Below are 14684 nucleotides of genomic sequence, written 5' to 3' on the forward strand. Positions count from 1 at the left end.
CTGACTGGGGTAGCTGGGGTCTTTAACCATTTTTAGTGCCTTCCTCTGACACTGCCTGGTGTAGAGGTCCTGGATTGCAGGCAGCTTAGCCCCAGTGATGTACTGGGCCGTTCGCACTACCCTCTGTAGTGCCTTGAGGTCGGAGGCCGAGCAGTTGCCATACCAGGCAGTGATGCAACCAGTTAGGATGCTCTCGATGTTGCAGCTGTAGAACCTTTTAACGATCTGATATTTTTAGTTTCCTCAGGGGGAATAGGCTTTGTCGTGCCCTCTTCACGACTGTCTTGGTGTGTTTTGGACCATTCTAGTTTGTTGGTGATGTGGACATTAAGGAACTTGAAGCTCTCAACCTGCTCCACTACAGCCCTGTCGATGAGAATGGGGGCGTGCTCGGTCCTCCTTTTCCTGTAGTCCACAATCATCTCCTTAGTCTTGGTTACGTTGAGGGATAGGTTGTTATTCTGGCACCACCCAGCCAGGTCTCTGACCTCATCCCTATTGGCTGTCTCGTCGTTGTCGGTGATCAGGTCTACCACGGTTGTGTCATCAGCAAACTTAATGGTGTTGGATTCATGCCTGGCCACGCAGTTGTGGGTGAACAGGGAGTACAGGAGGGGACTGAGCACGCACCCCTGAGGGGCTCCAGTGTTGAGGATCAGCGTGGCAAATGTGTTGCTACCTACTGTCACCACCTGGGGGCGGCCCATCAGGAAGTCCAGGATCCAGCTGCAGAGGGAGGTGTTTAGTCCCAGGATCCTTAGCTTAGTGTTGAGCTTTGAGGGTACTATGGTGTTGAATGCTGAGCTGTAGTCAATGAATAGCATTCTCACATAGGTGTTCCTTTTGTCCAGGTGGGAAAGGGCAGTGTGGAGTGCAATAGAGATTACATCATCTGTGGATCTGTTTGGGAGGTATGCAAATTGGTGTGGGTCCAGGGTTTCTGGGATAATGGTGTTGATGTGAGCCATTACCAGCCTTTCAAAGCACTTCATGGCTACGGACGTGAGTGCTACGTGTCTGTAAACATTTAGGCAGGTTGCCTTAGTGGTCTTGGGCACAGGACCTATGGTGGTCTGCTTGAAACATGTTGGTATTACCGATTCAAATCAGGGACATGTTGAAAATGTCAGTGAAGACACCTGCCAGTTGGTCAGCAGATGCCCGGAGCATGCGTGCTAGTAATCCGTCTGGCTCCGCAGCCTTGTGAATGTTGACCTGTTTTAAAGGTCTTAGTCACGTCGGCTACGGAGAGCGTCTGTAACAGCTGATGCTCTCATGCATGCTTCACTGTTGCTTGCCTCGAAGCGAGTGTAGAAGCGATTTATCTCATCTGGTAGGCTCGTGTCACTGGGTAGCTCGCGGCTCTGGTTCCCTTTGTAGTCTAATAGTTTGCAAGCCTTGCCCCATAAGACGAGCGTCAGAGCCGGTGTAGTACAATTCAATCTTAGCCCTGTATTGGCACTTTGCCTGTTTGATGGTTCGTCGGAGGGCATAGCAGGATTTCTTATAAGCTTCCGGGTTAGAGTCCCGCACCTTGAAAGTGGCGGCTCTACCATTTAGCTCAATGCGAATGCTGCCTGTAATACATGGCTTCTGGTTGGGGTATGTACATACAGTCACTGTGGGGACGACATCCTCGATGCACTTATTGATGAAGCCAGTGACTGTTATCGTGTACTCCTCAATTCAATCGGAATAATCCCGGAACATGTTCCAGTCTGTGATAGCAAAACAGTCCTGCTTGCAAGCATCAGAAAAACTCACCAGTTTGGAACATCCAGAATAGATTCTAGTATGCTCCTTCTCCTGTCTTGACATTTTTATCAATATGTGTTGATCAACAGTGCCAATCTAACAACTCTGCCATTAGACAGGCTTGATTGTATTTACAGCTCTGATCTGGATGGTGGACTAGCCCATGTGTTGGATATTTGTCAACGTTCATTCCAGTGGTGTGGTGCTTGGGTGGGGAGGGGGCTAATGCCCCCCAAACCCTGATATTATAAATGTATAGGATGCACAACTCTGCAATGCTTTAGGCTAGAAACAGGCTGTAAAATGCACCAGAAAGACGTGGCTCTATTGTACATGGGCATAACTGTATAAATTGACATATTTCATTTAGGTAAAACCAAATAATTGATGGATTTGGCTCTAAATACTACATCATAATGAGCAGCAGTAGTTCAGGTGTTTAGGTTTTTCCTCTCTGGTTATTATGACAAATCACGTTTTCGCAGGTGTTGGTGTCCTCTGAATTTTGGAAAGGGGGGGGGGGGGGGGACATTTGGCCCGTATCTTGAGAGGGTGGAGCTCCTCGTTCCAGCATCTCTGAAGCTCTCCTAACACGCATGAACCCAGATCTAAATAGAGCGGCTGAACAATTACGTGAGACATTAGTTCTGGGTTAACCAAGATTAACTCAGGGGTGAAAGATGTGTTCAACTCCAATGACTGCTTAAAAGTTCTGAACATAAGACAAGGGGCATTTAGAATTGTTATACGTTTTTACATCTGTAAAAAATATACCACTTCTATTTAAAACATTTGCCAGTGATTGAAAAAAAACTAGACATTTGTGGAAAGTAGTCAACAATTACACACTTCAGGTATTAAGGATGCAGCAATCAAGCAGAGATTTAGACAAATGTAATCAAATGTTTGGTCTCATGATATTCTATGTACAATACTTCTGTGGTCACCAGGACAGAGCTAGCCCGTCCCCCTCCACCCTGCCGGAGTCCCCTGGTCACAACTCTCCTGGTAGCACCTTACTGCTGGGTCTGAAGAGGGTGTCTGTGCGGCTGGTAGACTGCAGGAAAACACCAGGGCAGAGTGGAACTGTGAGAGAAGGACACGAGGGAGATTTGATTTCATCAAGTAAGAACAATGGGTTGTGTGGATGAGACTACAATCTGCTTCTGTTAATTGATTTGTAAACAGTAAAACACTGAGTGGCCAGTTAATTATCTATCCAGTTTCGTTAAGCGGTGTGTATCTAATAAACTGATGAAAAGGGCAGCAGGTAGCCTAGTGGTTAAGAGTATTGGGCCACTCATTGAAAGGTTGCTGGTTCTCTGAGCAGACTAGGTGAAAAAATCTGTCTGTGCCTTTTGAGCAAGGTACTTAACCCAAATTGTAAATATACCCATATTTCCAAAACCTAGTTAATCAATGTCTTTGTTTCACAGGGGACACTCCTAACCGTCGCTCTCTCAGTGGGAGGGACTTTTCTGGGGATCCTCAACCACATCATGTTGCCGACGAGACAAAGAAGAATCTCTCCAGATCAGAACATCTCAAGAAACACCAGCAGAGACATATAGGGAAGAAACATGACCACTGCTGCTCTGACTGTGGGAAGAATTTCAGTAGACAGAGTGGCTTCATTATTCACCAGCGGATTCACACGGGAGAGAAACCTTAGATGTTCACAGTGTGGGAAGAGTTTCTCAGCTTCTAACACCTTCAAATCTCATCTGAGAATTCATACAGGGGAGAAGCCTTACCCCTGCCTTGATTGTGGGGAAAGCTTTGTTAGTGCAGGAGCCCTAACCATACCCAAGCTAACACACACAGGAGTGAAGCCTTATAACTGTGATCAGTGTGGGAAGAGGTTCACTGTTGCTTACACCCTGAATAGACAAAAGATAACACACGCTGGAGAGAAAGAAGCCTTATAGCTGTGATCAGTGTGGAAAGAGCTTCAGTCAATCAGGGAGCCTGAATTCACACCAGCGAACAAACCCGAGGTCTGTCTATGAACAGTCATATCAATCTCCCATTATTAAACAGTTTCCTTAGTCTGATCACCATGGTAACCTCTGTGGAGCATAATATGCAGCTCTGATCTAGGATCAGGTTTCCCCTGTGTCTATGTAATATCACACATTGATCTAAATGGATAAATGTTATCATAGGAAATGTTATAGGGAACCTGTGTGTGTGTGTGGGAGGGATGTTGATAATTGTATCTTCTTTCATATACTCATGATACTATTATAATAAAATGTCATTATGTAGAATAATGTTTCAACAATGTGTATATTAATGTATCCAATTGAATATGAATTCAATCCATTATCTTATAAATAGGAAGTTATTATAAAAATATACAATTAAAGTGATATATAGTGGATTAAAATGATACTAAAACTAATCCATAATACATTGAATAATAATATTCATGAGTTCAAGGAAAGAACTATGTATGCTGTCTTGTAACAACGTTAATGTAATAACTTTTAGATTTATAATGTAATAAAACCGGTAAATGTAATATCTTATTGGTTAATATGATAAAATGTTGAATTATTATAGTAATAACTTTTCCATTTCATGTAATTAGTTACTTTATCAGTTGAGTAACAACTGTTTTAATGAGTAATGTAATAACTTCAACCGATCATGTAGTAACACCTAAACCAATGTTTAATGTGTTACTTCACTAATGTTGTTCTGAATCGTAATAAAAATGACCTTTACAAAGTGGCCAGGCCTCGGGTGGGGAGAACCCCCGACCGGACCCCTACCCCATAATGGGCTACCAGAAGACGGTAAGACAAACATATTTTAAGATAGAGACATAAAATAGACAAACATACTTTGATAACGTAATGTATTGTTGGACGAAACAGGACCAAAATACACATTTGGAAAAGGTGAAGATTATCAACGTAAATTATTAAGAGTAAGTGTCACGTTCCTGACCTATTTCTGTTAGTTTATGTGTGTTAGTTGGTCAGGACGTGAGGTTGGGTGGGCATTCTATGTTTTCTGTTTCTGTGTTGGTTTTTGGGTTGCCTGGTATGGCTCTTAATTAGAGGCAGGTGTTTGGCGTTCCTCTAATTAAGAGTCATATTTAGGTAGGCGTTGTCACAGTGTTCGTGGTGGGTGATTGTCTTCCGTGTCTGTGTTTGTACACCACGCGGGACTGTTTACGGTTTGTTCGGTTTGTGTAGCCTATGTTCCTATTCGTGCGTTTTTTCTTGTTTTATGTAAGTACGTCGTCTAGGTCTGTCTACACTGTTTGTTGTTTTTGTTAGTTTAATCAAGTTTCGTGTTTCGTTAATAAAATATGTCTGTTCTCTACGCTGCGCCTTGGTTCCCTCAATACTCCTCCTCTTCCGAAGATGAAGAGGAGGAGGAATGCCGTTACAGAATCACCCACCAAGAATCCAGAACCAAGCAGCGTAATTTGGAGCAACGGGGAAGTATACAGGACTTGTGGAGTTGGGAGCAAATATTTAACGGAGAAGGACCATGGGCTAAAGTGAATCACCATCCATGGGAACAGCTGGAGGCAGCTCGGAGTGGAGGAAAAGAGAGAGAGGAACCGGAGTTATGAGGGAACGTGTCTTGCACGGAAGCCCAAAAAGCCCGTGAGTAACACCCAAAAATTTCTTGGGGGGGGGGGGGGGATAAGAGGTAGTGGGCCAAGGGCAGGTAGGAGACCTGCGCCCACTTCCCAGGCTTACCGTGGAGAGCGGGAGTACGGGCAGGCGCCGTGTTACGCAGTAGAGCGCACGGTGTCTCCTGTACGAGTGCATAGCCCAGTGCGGGTTATTCCACCTCCCCGCACTGGTAGGGCTAGATTGGGTATTGAGCCAGGTGTCATGAGGCCGGCTCAACGCGTCTGGTCTCCAGTGCGTCTCCTCGGGCCGGCATACAAGGCACCTGCCTTACACATGGTTTCCCCGGTTCGCCTACATAGGCCAGTGCGGGTTATTCCACCTCCCCGCACTGGCCTATGTCCGGGAGCATTCAACCAGGTAAGGTTGGGCAGGCTCAATGCTCAAGAGTGCCAGTACGCCTCCACGGTCCGGTATTTCCAGCGCCACCTCCCCGCCCCAGCCTAGTACCTACAGTGCCTACACTACGCACTAGGCTACCAGTGCGTCTCCTGAGCCCTGTTCCTCCTCCACGCACTCTCCCTGTAGTGCATGTATCCAGTTCGGTGCCTCCAGTTCCGGCACCACGCACTAAGCCTCCTGTGCGTCTCCAGAGCCCTGTACACACTGTTTCTTCTCCCCCTACTAATCCTGATGTGCTTGTCCTCAGCCCGGTGTCACCAGTGCCGGTACCACGCACCAGGTATAGAGTGGGCTTTGAGAGTACAGTGTGCCCTGTCCCTGCTCCCCGCACTAGTATGAAGGTGCGTGTCCTTAGCCCGGTGCCTCCAGTTCCGGCACCACGCACCAGGTCTACAGTGCGCCTTATCCGGCCAGAGCCATCCGTCTCCCCAGCGCCATCTGAGCCATCCGTCTCCCCAGCGCCGTCTGAGCCATCCGTCTCCCCAGCGCCGTCTGAGCCATCCGTCTCCCCAGCGCCGTCTGAGCCATCCGTCTCCCCAGCGCCGTCTGAGCCATCCGTCTCCCCAGCGCCGTCTGAGCCATCCGTCTGCAATGAGCCTGCAAAGCCGCCCGTCTGCCATGAGCCTGCAAAGCCGCCCGTCTGCCATGAGCCTACAGAGCCGCCCGCCAGACAGGAGCCGCCAGAGCCGCCCGCCAGACAGGAGCCGCCAGAGCCGCCCGCCAGACAGGATCCGCCAGAGCCGCCCGCCAGACAGGATCCGCCAGAGCCGCCCGCCAGACAGGATCCGCCAGAGCCGCCCGCCAGACAGGATCCGCCAGAGCCGCCCGCCAGACAGGATCCGCCAGAGCCGCCCGCCAGACAGGATCCGCCAGAGCCGCCCGCCAGACAGGATCCGCCAGAGCCGCCAGCCAGACAGGATCCGCCAGAGCCGCCAGCGAGCCATGAGCGTCGAGAGCCGTCAGCCAGCCATGAGCGTCGAGAGCCGTCAGCCAGCCATGAGCGTCGAGAGCCGTCAGCCAGCCATGAGCGTCGAGAGCCGTCAGCCAGCCATGAGCGTCGAGAGCCGTCAGCCAGCCATGAGCGTCGAGAGCCGTCAGCCAGCCATGAGCGTCGAGAGCCGTCAGCCAGCCATGAGCGTCGAGAGCCGTCAGCCAGCCATGAGCGTCGAGAGCCGTCAGCCAGCCATGAGCGTCGAGAGCCGTCAGCCAGCCATGAGCGTCGAGAGCCGTCAGCCAGCCATGAGCGTCGAGAGCCGTCAGCCAGCCATGAGCGTCGAGAGCCGTCAGCCAGCCATGAGCGTCGAGAGCCGTCAGCCAGCCATGAGCGTCGAGAGCCGTCAGCCAGCCATGAGCGTCGAGAGCCGTCAGCCAGCCATGAGCGTCGAGAGCCGTCAGCCAGCCATGAGCGTCGAGAGCCGTCAGCCTGCCATGAGCGTCGAGAGCCGTCAGCCTGCCATGAGCGTCGAGAGCCGTCAGCCTGCCATGAGCGTCGAGAGCCGTCAGCCTGCCATGAGCGTCCAGATTCGTCAGTCAGCCAGGAGCTGCCCTTCAGCCAGAAACGGCTATATACCCAGAACTGCCCCTCAGTCCAGAGCTGTCTCTCTGTCCGGAGCTGCCCCTCTATCTTGATCTCCCTCTCTATCTTGATCTACCTCTTTATTCTGATCTATCCCTCTGTCTTGTGCTATCCCTCTGTCTTGATTTATCCCTCTGTCCCGGTGCTGTCCCTTTCATGGATGTTACTATGAGGATTTTGTTGGGGTAAGATATGGGTGGACATTTTTAGGGGTAGATGGAGGCGAGGATTGATTATGGTGGGGTGGGGACCTCGCCCGGAGCCTGAGCCACCACCGTGGTCAGATGCCCACCCAGACCCTCCCCTAGACTTTGTGCTGGTGCGCCCGGTGTTCGCACCTTATGGGGGGGGTTATGTCACGTTCCTGACCTATTTCTGTTAGTTTATGTGTGTTAGTTGGTCAGGACGTGAGGTTGGGTGGGCATTCTATGTTTTCTGTTTGTGTTGGTTTTTGGGTTGCCTGGTATGGCTCTTAATTAGAGGCAGGTGTTTGGCGTTCCTCTAATTAAGAGTCATTTAGGTAGGCGTTGTCACAGTGTTCGTGGTGGGTGATTGTCTTCCGTGTCTGTGTTTGTACACCACGCGGGACTGTTTACGGTTTGTTCGGTTTGTGTAGCCTATGTTCCTATTCGTGCGTTTTTTCTTGTTTTATGTAAGTACGTCGTCTAGGTCTGTCTACACTGTTTGTTGTTTTTGTTAGTTTAATCAAGTTTCGTGTTTCGTTAATAAAATATGTCTGTTCTCTACGCTGCGCCTTGGTTCCCTCAATACTCCTCCTCTTCCGAAGATGAAGAGGAGGAGGAATGCCGTTACAGTAAGGGACCAGGTATGGACCGTTGCCAGAAGAAGGTGAAGAGTAAAGGATATTTTCACTGACTCCCAATATTATGTGAATGCTATAGGCCCATAATTGTATCAATGAATCTAGCCTCTACAGGATCGGCATGAGGTTGTAAGTAACAAGAATATTCTCCTAAATTAATTTCACATTTCCACAAACTTCAAAGTATTTCCTTTCAAATGGTATCAAAAATACATATCCTTGCTTCAGGTCCTGAGCTACAGGAAGTTAGATTTGGATATGTCATTTTAGGCGAAAATAGGGAAAAATAGGGTCCGATCCTTGAGAGGCTAGCCAAGTTAGCGAGCCTTGAGTCACCATTCGGAATACTATGAGATGCAAGTGTCTAGGTTTACTGTTAATTAAGCATTTATTAAAATACTAACGGACAAGAGCTAATATCTTGCAATCAATGATCTAGCATTAAACATAAGCATGTTGGGATTAATTATCTAATGTTAACTAAATGTAGTAATGAATCAATTTGCTGCATTTCTTTAAAAATTGACACAATACCTGTTAGCAAAGGTGTCAGCTGGAGATTATGTGCAGGAGCTTTCATGGATTTGTAGCGTTACATGATGTCTACTTTAATGCTAATTAGCATTAGTGACATTTGAGAGTAAATCGAGCCGACTATATTGATAAAAGTCACCTTGTCCGAGAGAGTTACACGGTAAACAAAATGTCTCGCCAGGGTAAGCCTATGGGAAATCCCCTATGGGAAAAATGAATGGTGGAAAACAATTGGAACCATTTCCCTGTTTGACCACTAGGTTTTATGGGTATTATGACTCGTCCACTGTGGGGCTCTAAAGAGAGAAATAGTAATGCCATCTTTTTATAGGCACTAATTTTGCCATGGTTCGTTGGACAAAGCCTATGGGGAAATTAATGGTGTTTGGATAAAAGCAGAAAATAAGGTCCTTTGGAAACACACGTTTAGATGCTATACAATCTATCAGCCAACGTCACTTCGTGAATTTTGAAGTATTTATGTAATTTAAAAAAAGCACATCACAAAGGCTTCATAATTCATAAAGGTCATACTCACTGACTGCTATTATCTCATAGAACAAAAACGTATAAGATCTCCTTAGCCTGTGCTGACCTTATTTTCGGCGTTTATTCACAAACCCACATTTTTCCCCATTCATTTTCCCCATTGGGATGGCTGAACGAGCCAAAGGTAACTCATTTCCGAGTTAAGACTACAAGCTGAATAGCTCATATAGCTCGACATTGACATGATTGGTTTACGGTAAGGGAGGCGGTACTTCCTGTATAAACACAAACTCCTTTCCTTGAAAACTTCCTTCCAGCAGTGTGTAGCAGGGAGATTCCTAGATGTGAGAAGTGACAGGGGAACCTGAGAGAAAGGAATGTGTAGTATTGATGGAAAAAGTGTAAACTAAAAACTATAGGGGTACACATGGTGCTGGAGATCAGACATGTCCGGTGAGATAAAGACAGGTGGAGGTTACCAGGATCAGAGTAGTGCAGAAGGTGTTGTATGCTGAGGCAGTGAAGAGAGTAGTAGAGTGAGATGGGTCCAGGGTGAAGCATCCTGAGAGGATACCTGTGATTAGGCTGAGGTCAATAGAGAGTGATAGGAATAACATGCTTCAGGAAAGTTTTTATTTTTGCGTTCATAGCCATGGTTGTCAACTGTACCACAGGAATAGAATGTAAATCACAGTGGATAGATGTTGTGGCGGCAGCTGTTGAAGTACTTGGGTGTACAATATTTTACTGCAGAGTTACAAGGTGTTTTGAAGATAATATCCCGTCCTCCCAGTCTGCTGGCCTAGTGTAGGATCAGAGGGCCAAAGAAGTGGAATAATGAGGTTTTAATGGGTGTAGGTGTAACAGTATAACTTTCCGTCGTCCCCTCGCCCCGACCCGGGCGCGAACCAGGGACCTTCTGCACACATCAGCAACTGACACCCACGAAGCGTCGTTACTCATCGCTCCACAAAAGCCGCGGCCCTTGCAGAGCAAGGGGCAACACTACTTAAGTCTCAGAGCAAGTGACGTAACTGATTGAAATGCTACTAGCGCGTACCCGCTAACTAGCTAGCCATTTCACATCCGTTACACTCACCACCCTTTTAACCTCATCCTTTTCCGCAGCAACCAGTGATCCGGGTCAACAGCATCAATGTAACAGTATAACTTTACGTCGTCCCCTCGCCCCGACACGGGCGCGAACCAGGGAACCTCTGCACACATCAACAACGGTTGCCCACGAAGCATCGTTACCCATCGCTCCACAAAGGCCGCGGCCCTTGCAGAGCAAGGGGCAACACTACTTAAGTCTCAGAGCAAGTGATGTAACTGATTGAAATGCTACTAGCGCGTACCCGCTAACTAGCTAGCCATTTCACATCCGTTACATAGGGTTAGTTGTTTGGGCATTTTTTTCCACGTGTAATGAATTCATTCTACAGAACTACAAAATAGTAAGCTGATAAATAGACAAATCAGTAGGTGGCGGCATGCACTTATAACAGTTGTATGCGAACCGCCATAATACCAAAGAAGAAAACCGTTTACTTCCTTTTTCAACAGCTCTGCTCTTTGAATCGCAGGAAGTCTTAACTTCTACCAAGGTTGCATTGCTGTAAATGGCCACTGCAGATGTCGCATTGAACATACATCGGGTTTTACTGGTTTGCACGGATAGCGCTGCTGTAATCAGTCTGGTATTTTATAGGCTTCCTTTACTGGGCTTTAGAGAATTACAACTATCTGGACTCTCGAAGAGGACGTTGTTCCAACAGACTCTCGGGTTGAGTTAGACGATAACAGACATCAGGATTCTTGGTGAATAGGGCTTTGAACGTTTACTTTAATAGATCAGGTAAAATCTAGGTGAGATTAGCCTAAATCAGACATGTATTTGTCACCACTAAAGTGTTGATATTGAAAAGGACGTGTGATTGCTCTGGTCTAGCGGTGCTTTATCTGAATGCTGCAACAAAGAAAGTAACTGTAGTGTAGGCTAGCTACAGATTTACTGTCACTTTTTTTTATTTGAAGAAACGCTGAAGGAAGAATAGCTTCAATAATGGATCAGGTAAGTTTGGCTTACTTTTATTAACAATATGCTTACTGTGGCGTATAACACGTCTAGGCCTAGTTATCACCAACTTTGATCTTCCATATCATTCGTTTCATTTGAACAACTGGACAAAATAAACAATGGTGGTAATAAACACTTGGGATATTTTGTCCTTCAGCAAAGTAGCCTACTAGCCTAAAGCACACACATTGATACAAGGCAATGCGCAACGAGCATGTTAAGTCAAAACCATGGAGAGGCCAAAGCTACACCTTGCAGTAGCGGTAAAATCACCGGGAAGCCAAGGCAGAAAAAATAGCCATATTACAACCTGTGTGTTGTGACAATTGCGTTGTTTTCTCTATAACCTGTTAGTTCATATGCATTGACAAGAAGACAGTGGCAGAATAAAGTCAACCACACCTTTTGTTCAGTCATACGTTTTGCATGTAACAAAGTTAATTGACCTACAGCATGGTCAACCCAGTTAATGTTTCCGACATTTTAGAACTACTAAATAACTGTTGATTTAGTTACCGCAAGTCGCAAAGAAAACAGGGGCTGCCTCCACTATTCCAGCACTACCTCAGGTGCACATTTCCGTCCATCAAGAACCAATGATGTGCTACCTTTTTGTAGCATTTCTGCTATTACTAATTTATTTTCAGCGTCATCAAGAGTTCTTTCTAACCTGGTCAGCAACGCGGTTGCTTGGCAACAATACAGCTGCTATTAGCTAACGTTAGCATGCTTGTCCAAAGTACAGCAGCTAACCTCTGTAGGTAGCTAACGAACAAGCAAAGAAAGGTGTAATTGTTTATGGAAGGTTTGTTAAAAAAGTTACTAAAGTTACCTAACAGACAAGAACAGATGACAATAGCTAGTTCATGTCCAAACGGCAGTCCTACATTTTTCCACAAAACATGGTTAGCTAGCTACATCAGTTAAAAACAACATGGTCACGCTGCTACCTTACAATGTGTAACCGATGTGAAATGGCTAGCTAGTTAGCGGTGGTGCGATGGGTAACGATGCTTCGTGGGTGACTGTTGTTGATGTGTGCAGAGGGTCCCTGGTTCGCACCCGGGTCTGGGCGAGGGCACGGTTTAAAGTTATACTGTTACAAATGATTGGAGGTTGAGTTTGCCTGGCCCTGGCAGACAGACCAGCATTTCACACAGACACTAATCATGCAGTAGAATGTAGTCTTTAGGTCTTATCACCAAGGCATTGTAAATAAACTGCCAGCATTAAGCACCAGAGGCTCCTCTCAGGCCAACAGACAGTGTGAAAGTACTAATTGAAGAATATTCTAATATAAAAAGGTAATTTGAATAACAATGTTGTAATTTCTACCACAAACACTAGCTAGCTATGACATCGCCGAAGTCGAGTACCGGTAGGATAGTCAGTTTTACGAGGGTATGTTTGGCGGCGTGAGTGAAGGAGGCTTTGTTGCAAAATAGGAAGCCGATTCTAGATTTAATTTTGGATTGGAGATGTTTAATATGAGTCTGAAAGGGAAGTTTACATTCTAGCCAGACACCTAGGTATTTGTAGTTGTCCACATATTCTAAGTCAGAACCGTCCAGAGTAGTGATGCTTGTCGGGCGAGCGGGTGAGGGCAGCGAACAGTTGAGCATGCATTTAGTTTTACTAGCGTTTAAAAGCAGTTGGAGGCCACGGAAGGAGTGTTGTATGGCATTGAAGCTCGTTTGGAGGTTTGTTAACAGTTAACAGTCAGTTCTTAAAAAGATGTATGTGGAAAACAACGGCATAAGATGGCAGCTTCAGCAAGTCCCATTACTTTGTTTGTACAGATCCTCATGTTGAGAGCATAGAAGGAGGTATACACAGTCTTGTGGCCTTAGAGCGTGCTTGTGTTATTTGTTTAGAAGGGTCAAATGTATACAGAATGTTGTCGTCTGCGTAGAGGTGGATCAGGGAATCACCCGCAGCAAGAATGACACCGTTGATATAACAGAGAAAAGAGTCAGCCCGAGAATTGAACCCTGTGGTACCCCCATAGAGACTGCCAGAGGTTTGGACAACAGGCCCTCCGATTTGACACACTGAACTCTATCTGAGAAGTAGTTGGTGAACCAGGCGAGGCAGTCATATGAGATACCAAGGCTGTTGAGTCTGCCGATAAGAATACGGGGTACGCCACACAAGCTCACCGAATGGGACCGCCGAGTACTGGACTGCCGAGTACTGAAGTGCAGAGACACGTAAAAATCGTTGGTCCTCAGTTCCAACATTTCATACTGGGTACCAAACTGCCTCTGGACGCAACGTCAGCAGAATAACTGTTGGTCGGGAGTTTCATGAAATGGGTTTCCATAGCTGAGCAGCCGCACACAAGCCTAAGATCACCATGCGCAATGCAAAGTGTCGGCTGGAGTGGCGTAAGGCTCGCCGCCGACGAACAAATCTGGGTTTAGTGGATGCCAGGAGAATGCTACCTGCCCCAATGCATAGTGCCAACTGTAAAGTTTAGTGGAGGAGGAATAATTGTCTGGGACTGTTTTTCATGGTTCGGGCTAGGCCCCTTAGTTCCAGTGAAGGGAATTCTTAATGCTATAGCATACAATGACATTCTGCTCTTCCAACTTTGTGTTAACAGTTTGGGGAAGGCCCTTTCCTGTTTCAGCATGACAATGCCCCCGTGCACAAAGCGAGGTCAATACAGAAATGTTTTGTCGAGATTGGTGTGGAAGAACTTCACTGGCCCGCACAGAGCCCTGTCCTCAACCCCATCAAACACCTTTGGGATGAATTGGAACCCAGACCCCGAGCCAGGCCTAAACGGCCAACATCAGTGCCCAACCTCACTAATGCTCGTGGCTGAATTGAAGCAAGTCCCAACAGCAATGCGCCAACAGCTAGTGGAAAGCCTTCCTAGCAGAGTGGAGGCTGTTATAGCAGCAAAAGGGGGACCAACTCCATAGTAATGCCTGTGATTTTGTTAAGAGTTGTTCGACGAGCAGGTGTCGCTATACCTTTGGTCATGTAGTGTATGATGGGATAGTCGTGTAAATGCAACACAGGGACACTCAAAGTCAATCTTAAAAGAATCATTGTTTTATCAGCATGCTGGAGAGGTCAGTCAAACTTAGAAGTATAAAGTAGCGTTCTGAAGGTAGCTCCCTCGGGGAAATCCTCATAGGGTTGGTTCCGGCGTGTCTGGCACCGCCTCCTGTCTTAACTTATAGAACATATTCTGGGCGTTTTGACAGATGGTCCTGAGGGGGTCATGTTGCCCCCCTTCATATCTTTACCAAGTACAGACAGGAACCAAGGATTATTTGACATTTAGACAAGATGAACCTTTTCAAGGCGGCTCTTCACACGATAACATTTTCCATCACAGGATGTATAGACTAATAT

At 46.7% G+C, this 14684-nt stretch overlaps 1 pseudogene; it reads right to left on the reverse strand.

Moving 5' to 3' along the window:
• The window catches only part of LOC129831186 (zinc finger protein 883-like), a 145443-nt pseudogene that overhangs the window by 34623 nt on the left and 96136 nt on the right, over positions 1–14684 (reverse strand).

The sequence above is a fragment of the Salvelinus fontinalis genome, chromosome 2 (genome assembly GCF_029448725.1).
Source record: "Salvelinus fontinalis isolate EN_2023a chromosome 2, ASM2944872v1, whole genome shotgun sequence".
In the NCBI taxonomy this organism is placed as follows: Eukaryota; Metazoa; Chordata; class Actinopteri; order Salmoniformes; family Salmonidae; genus Salvelinus; species Salvelinus fontinalis.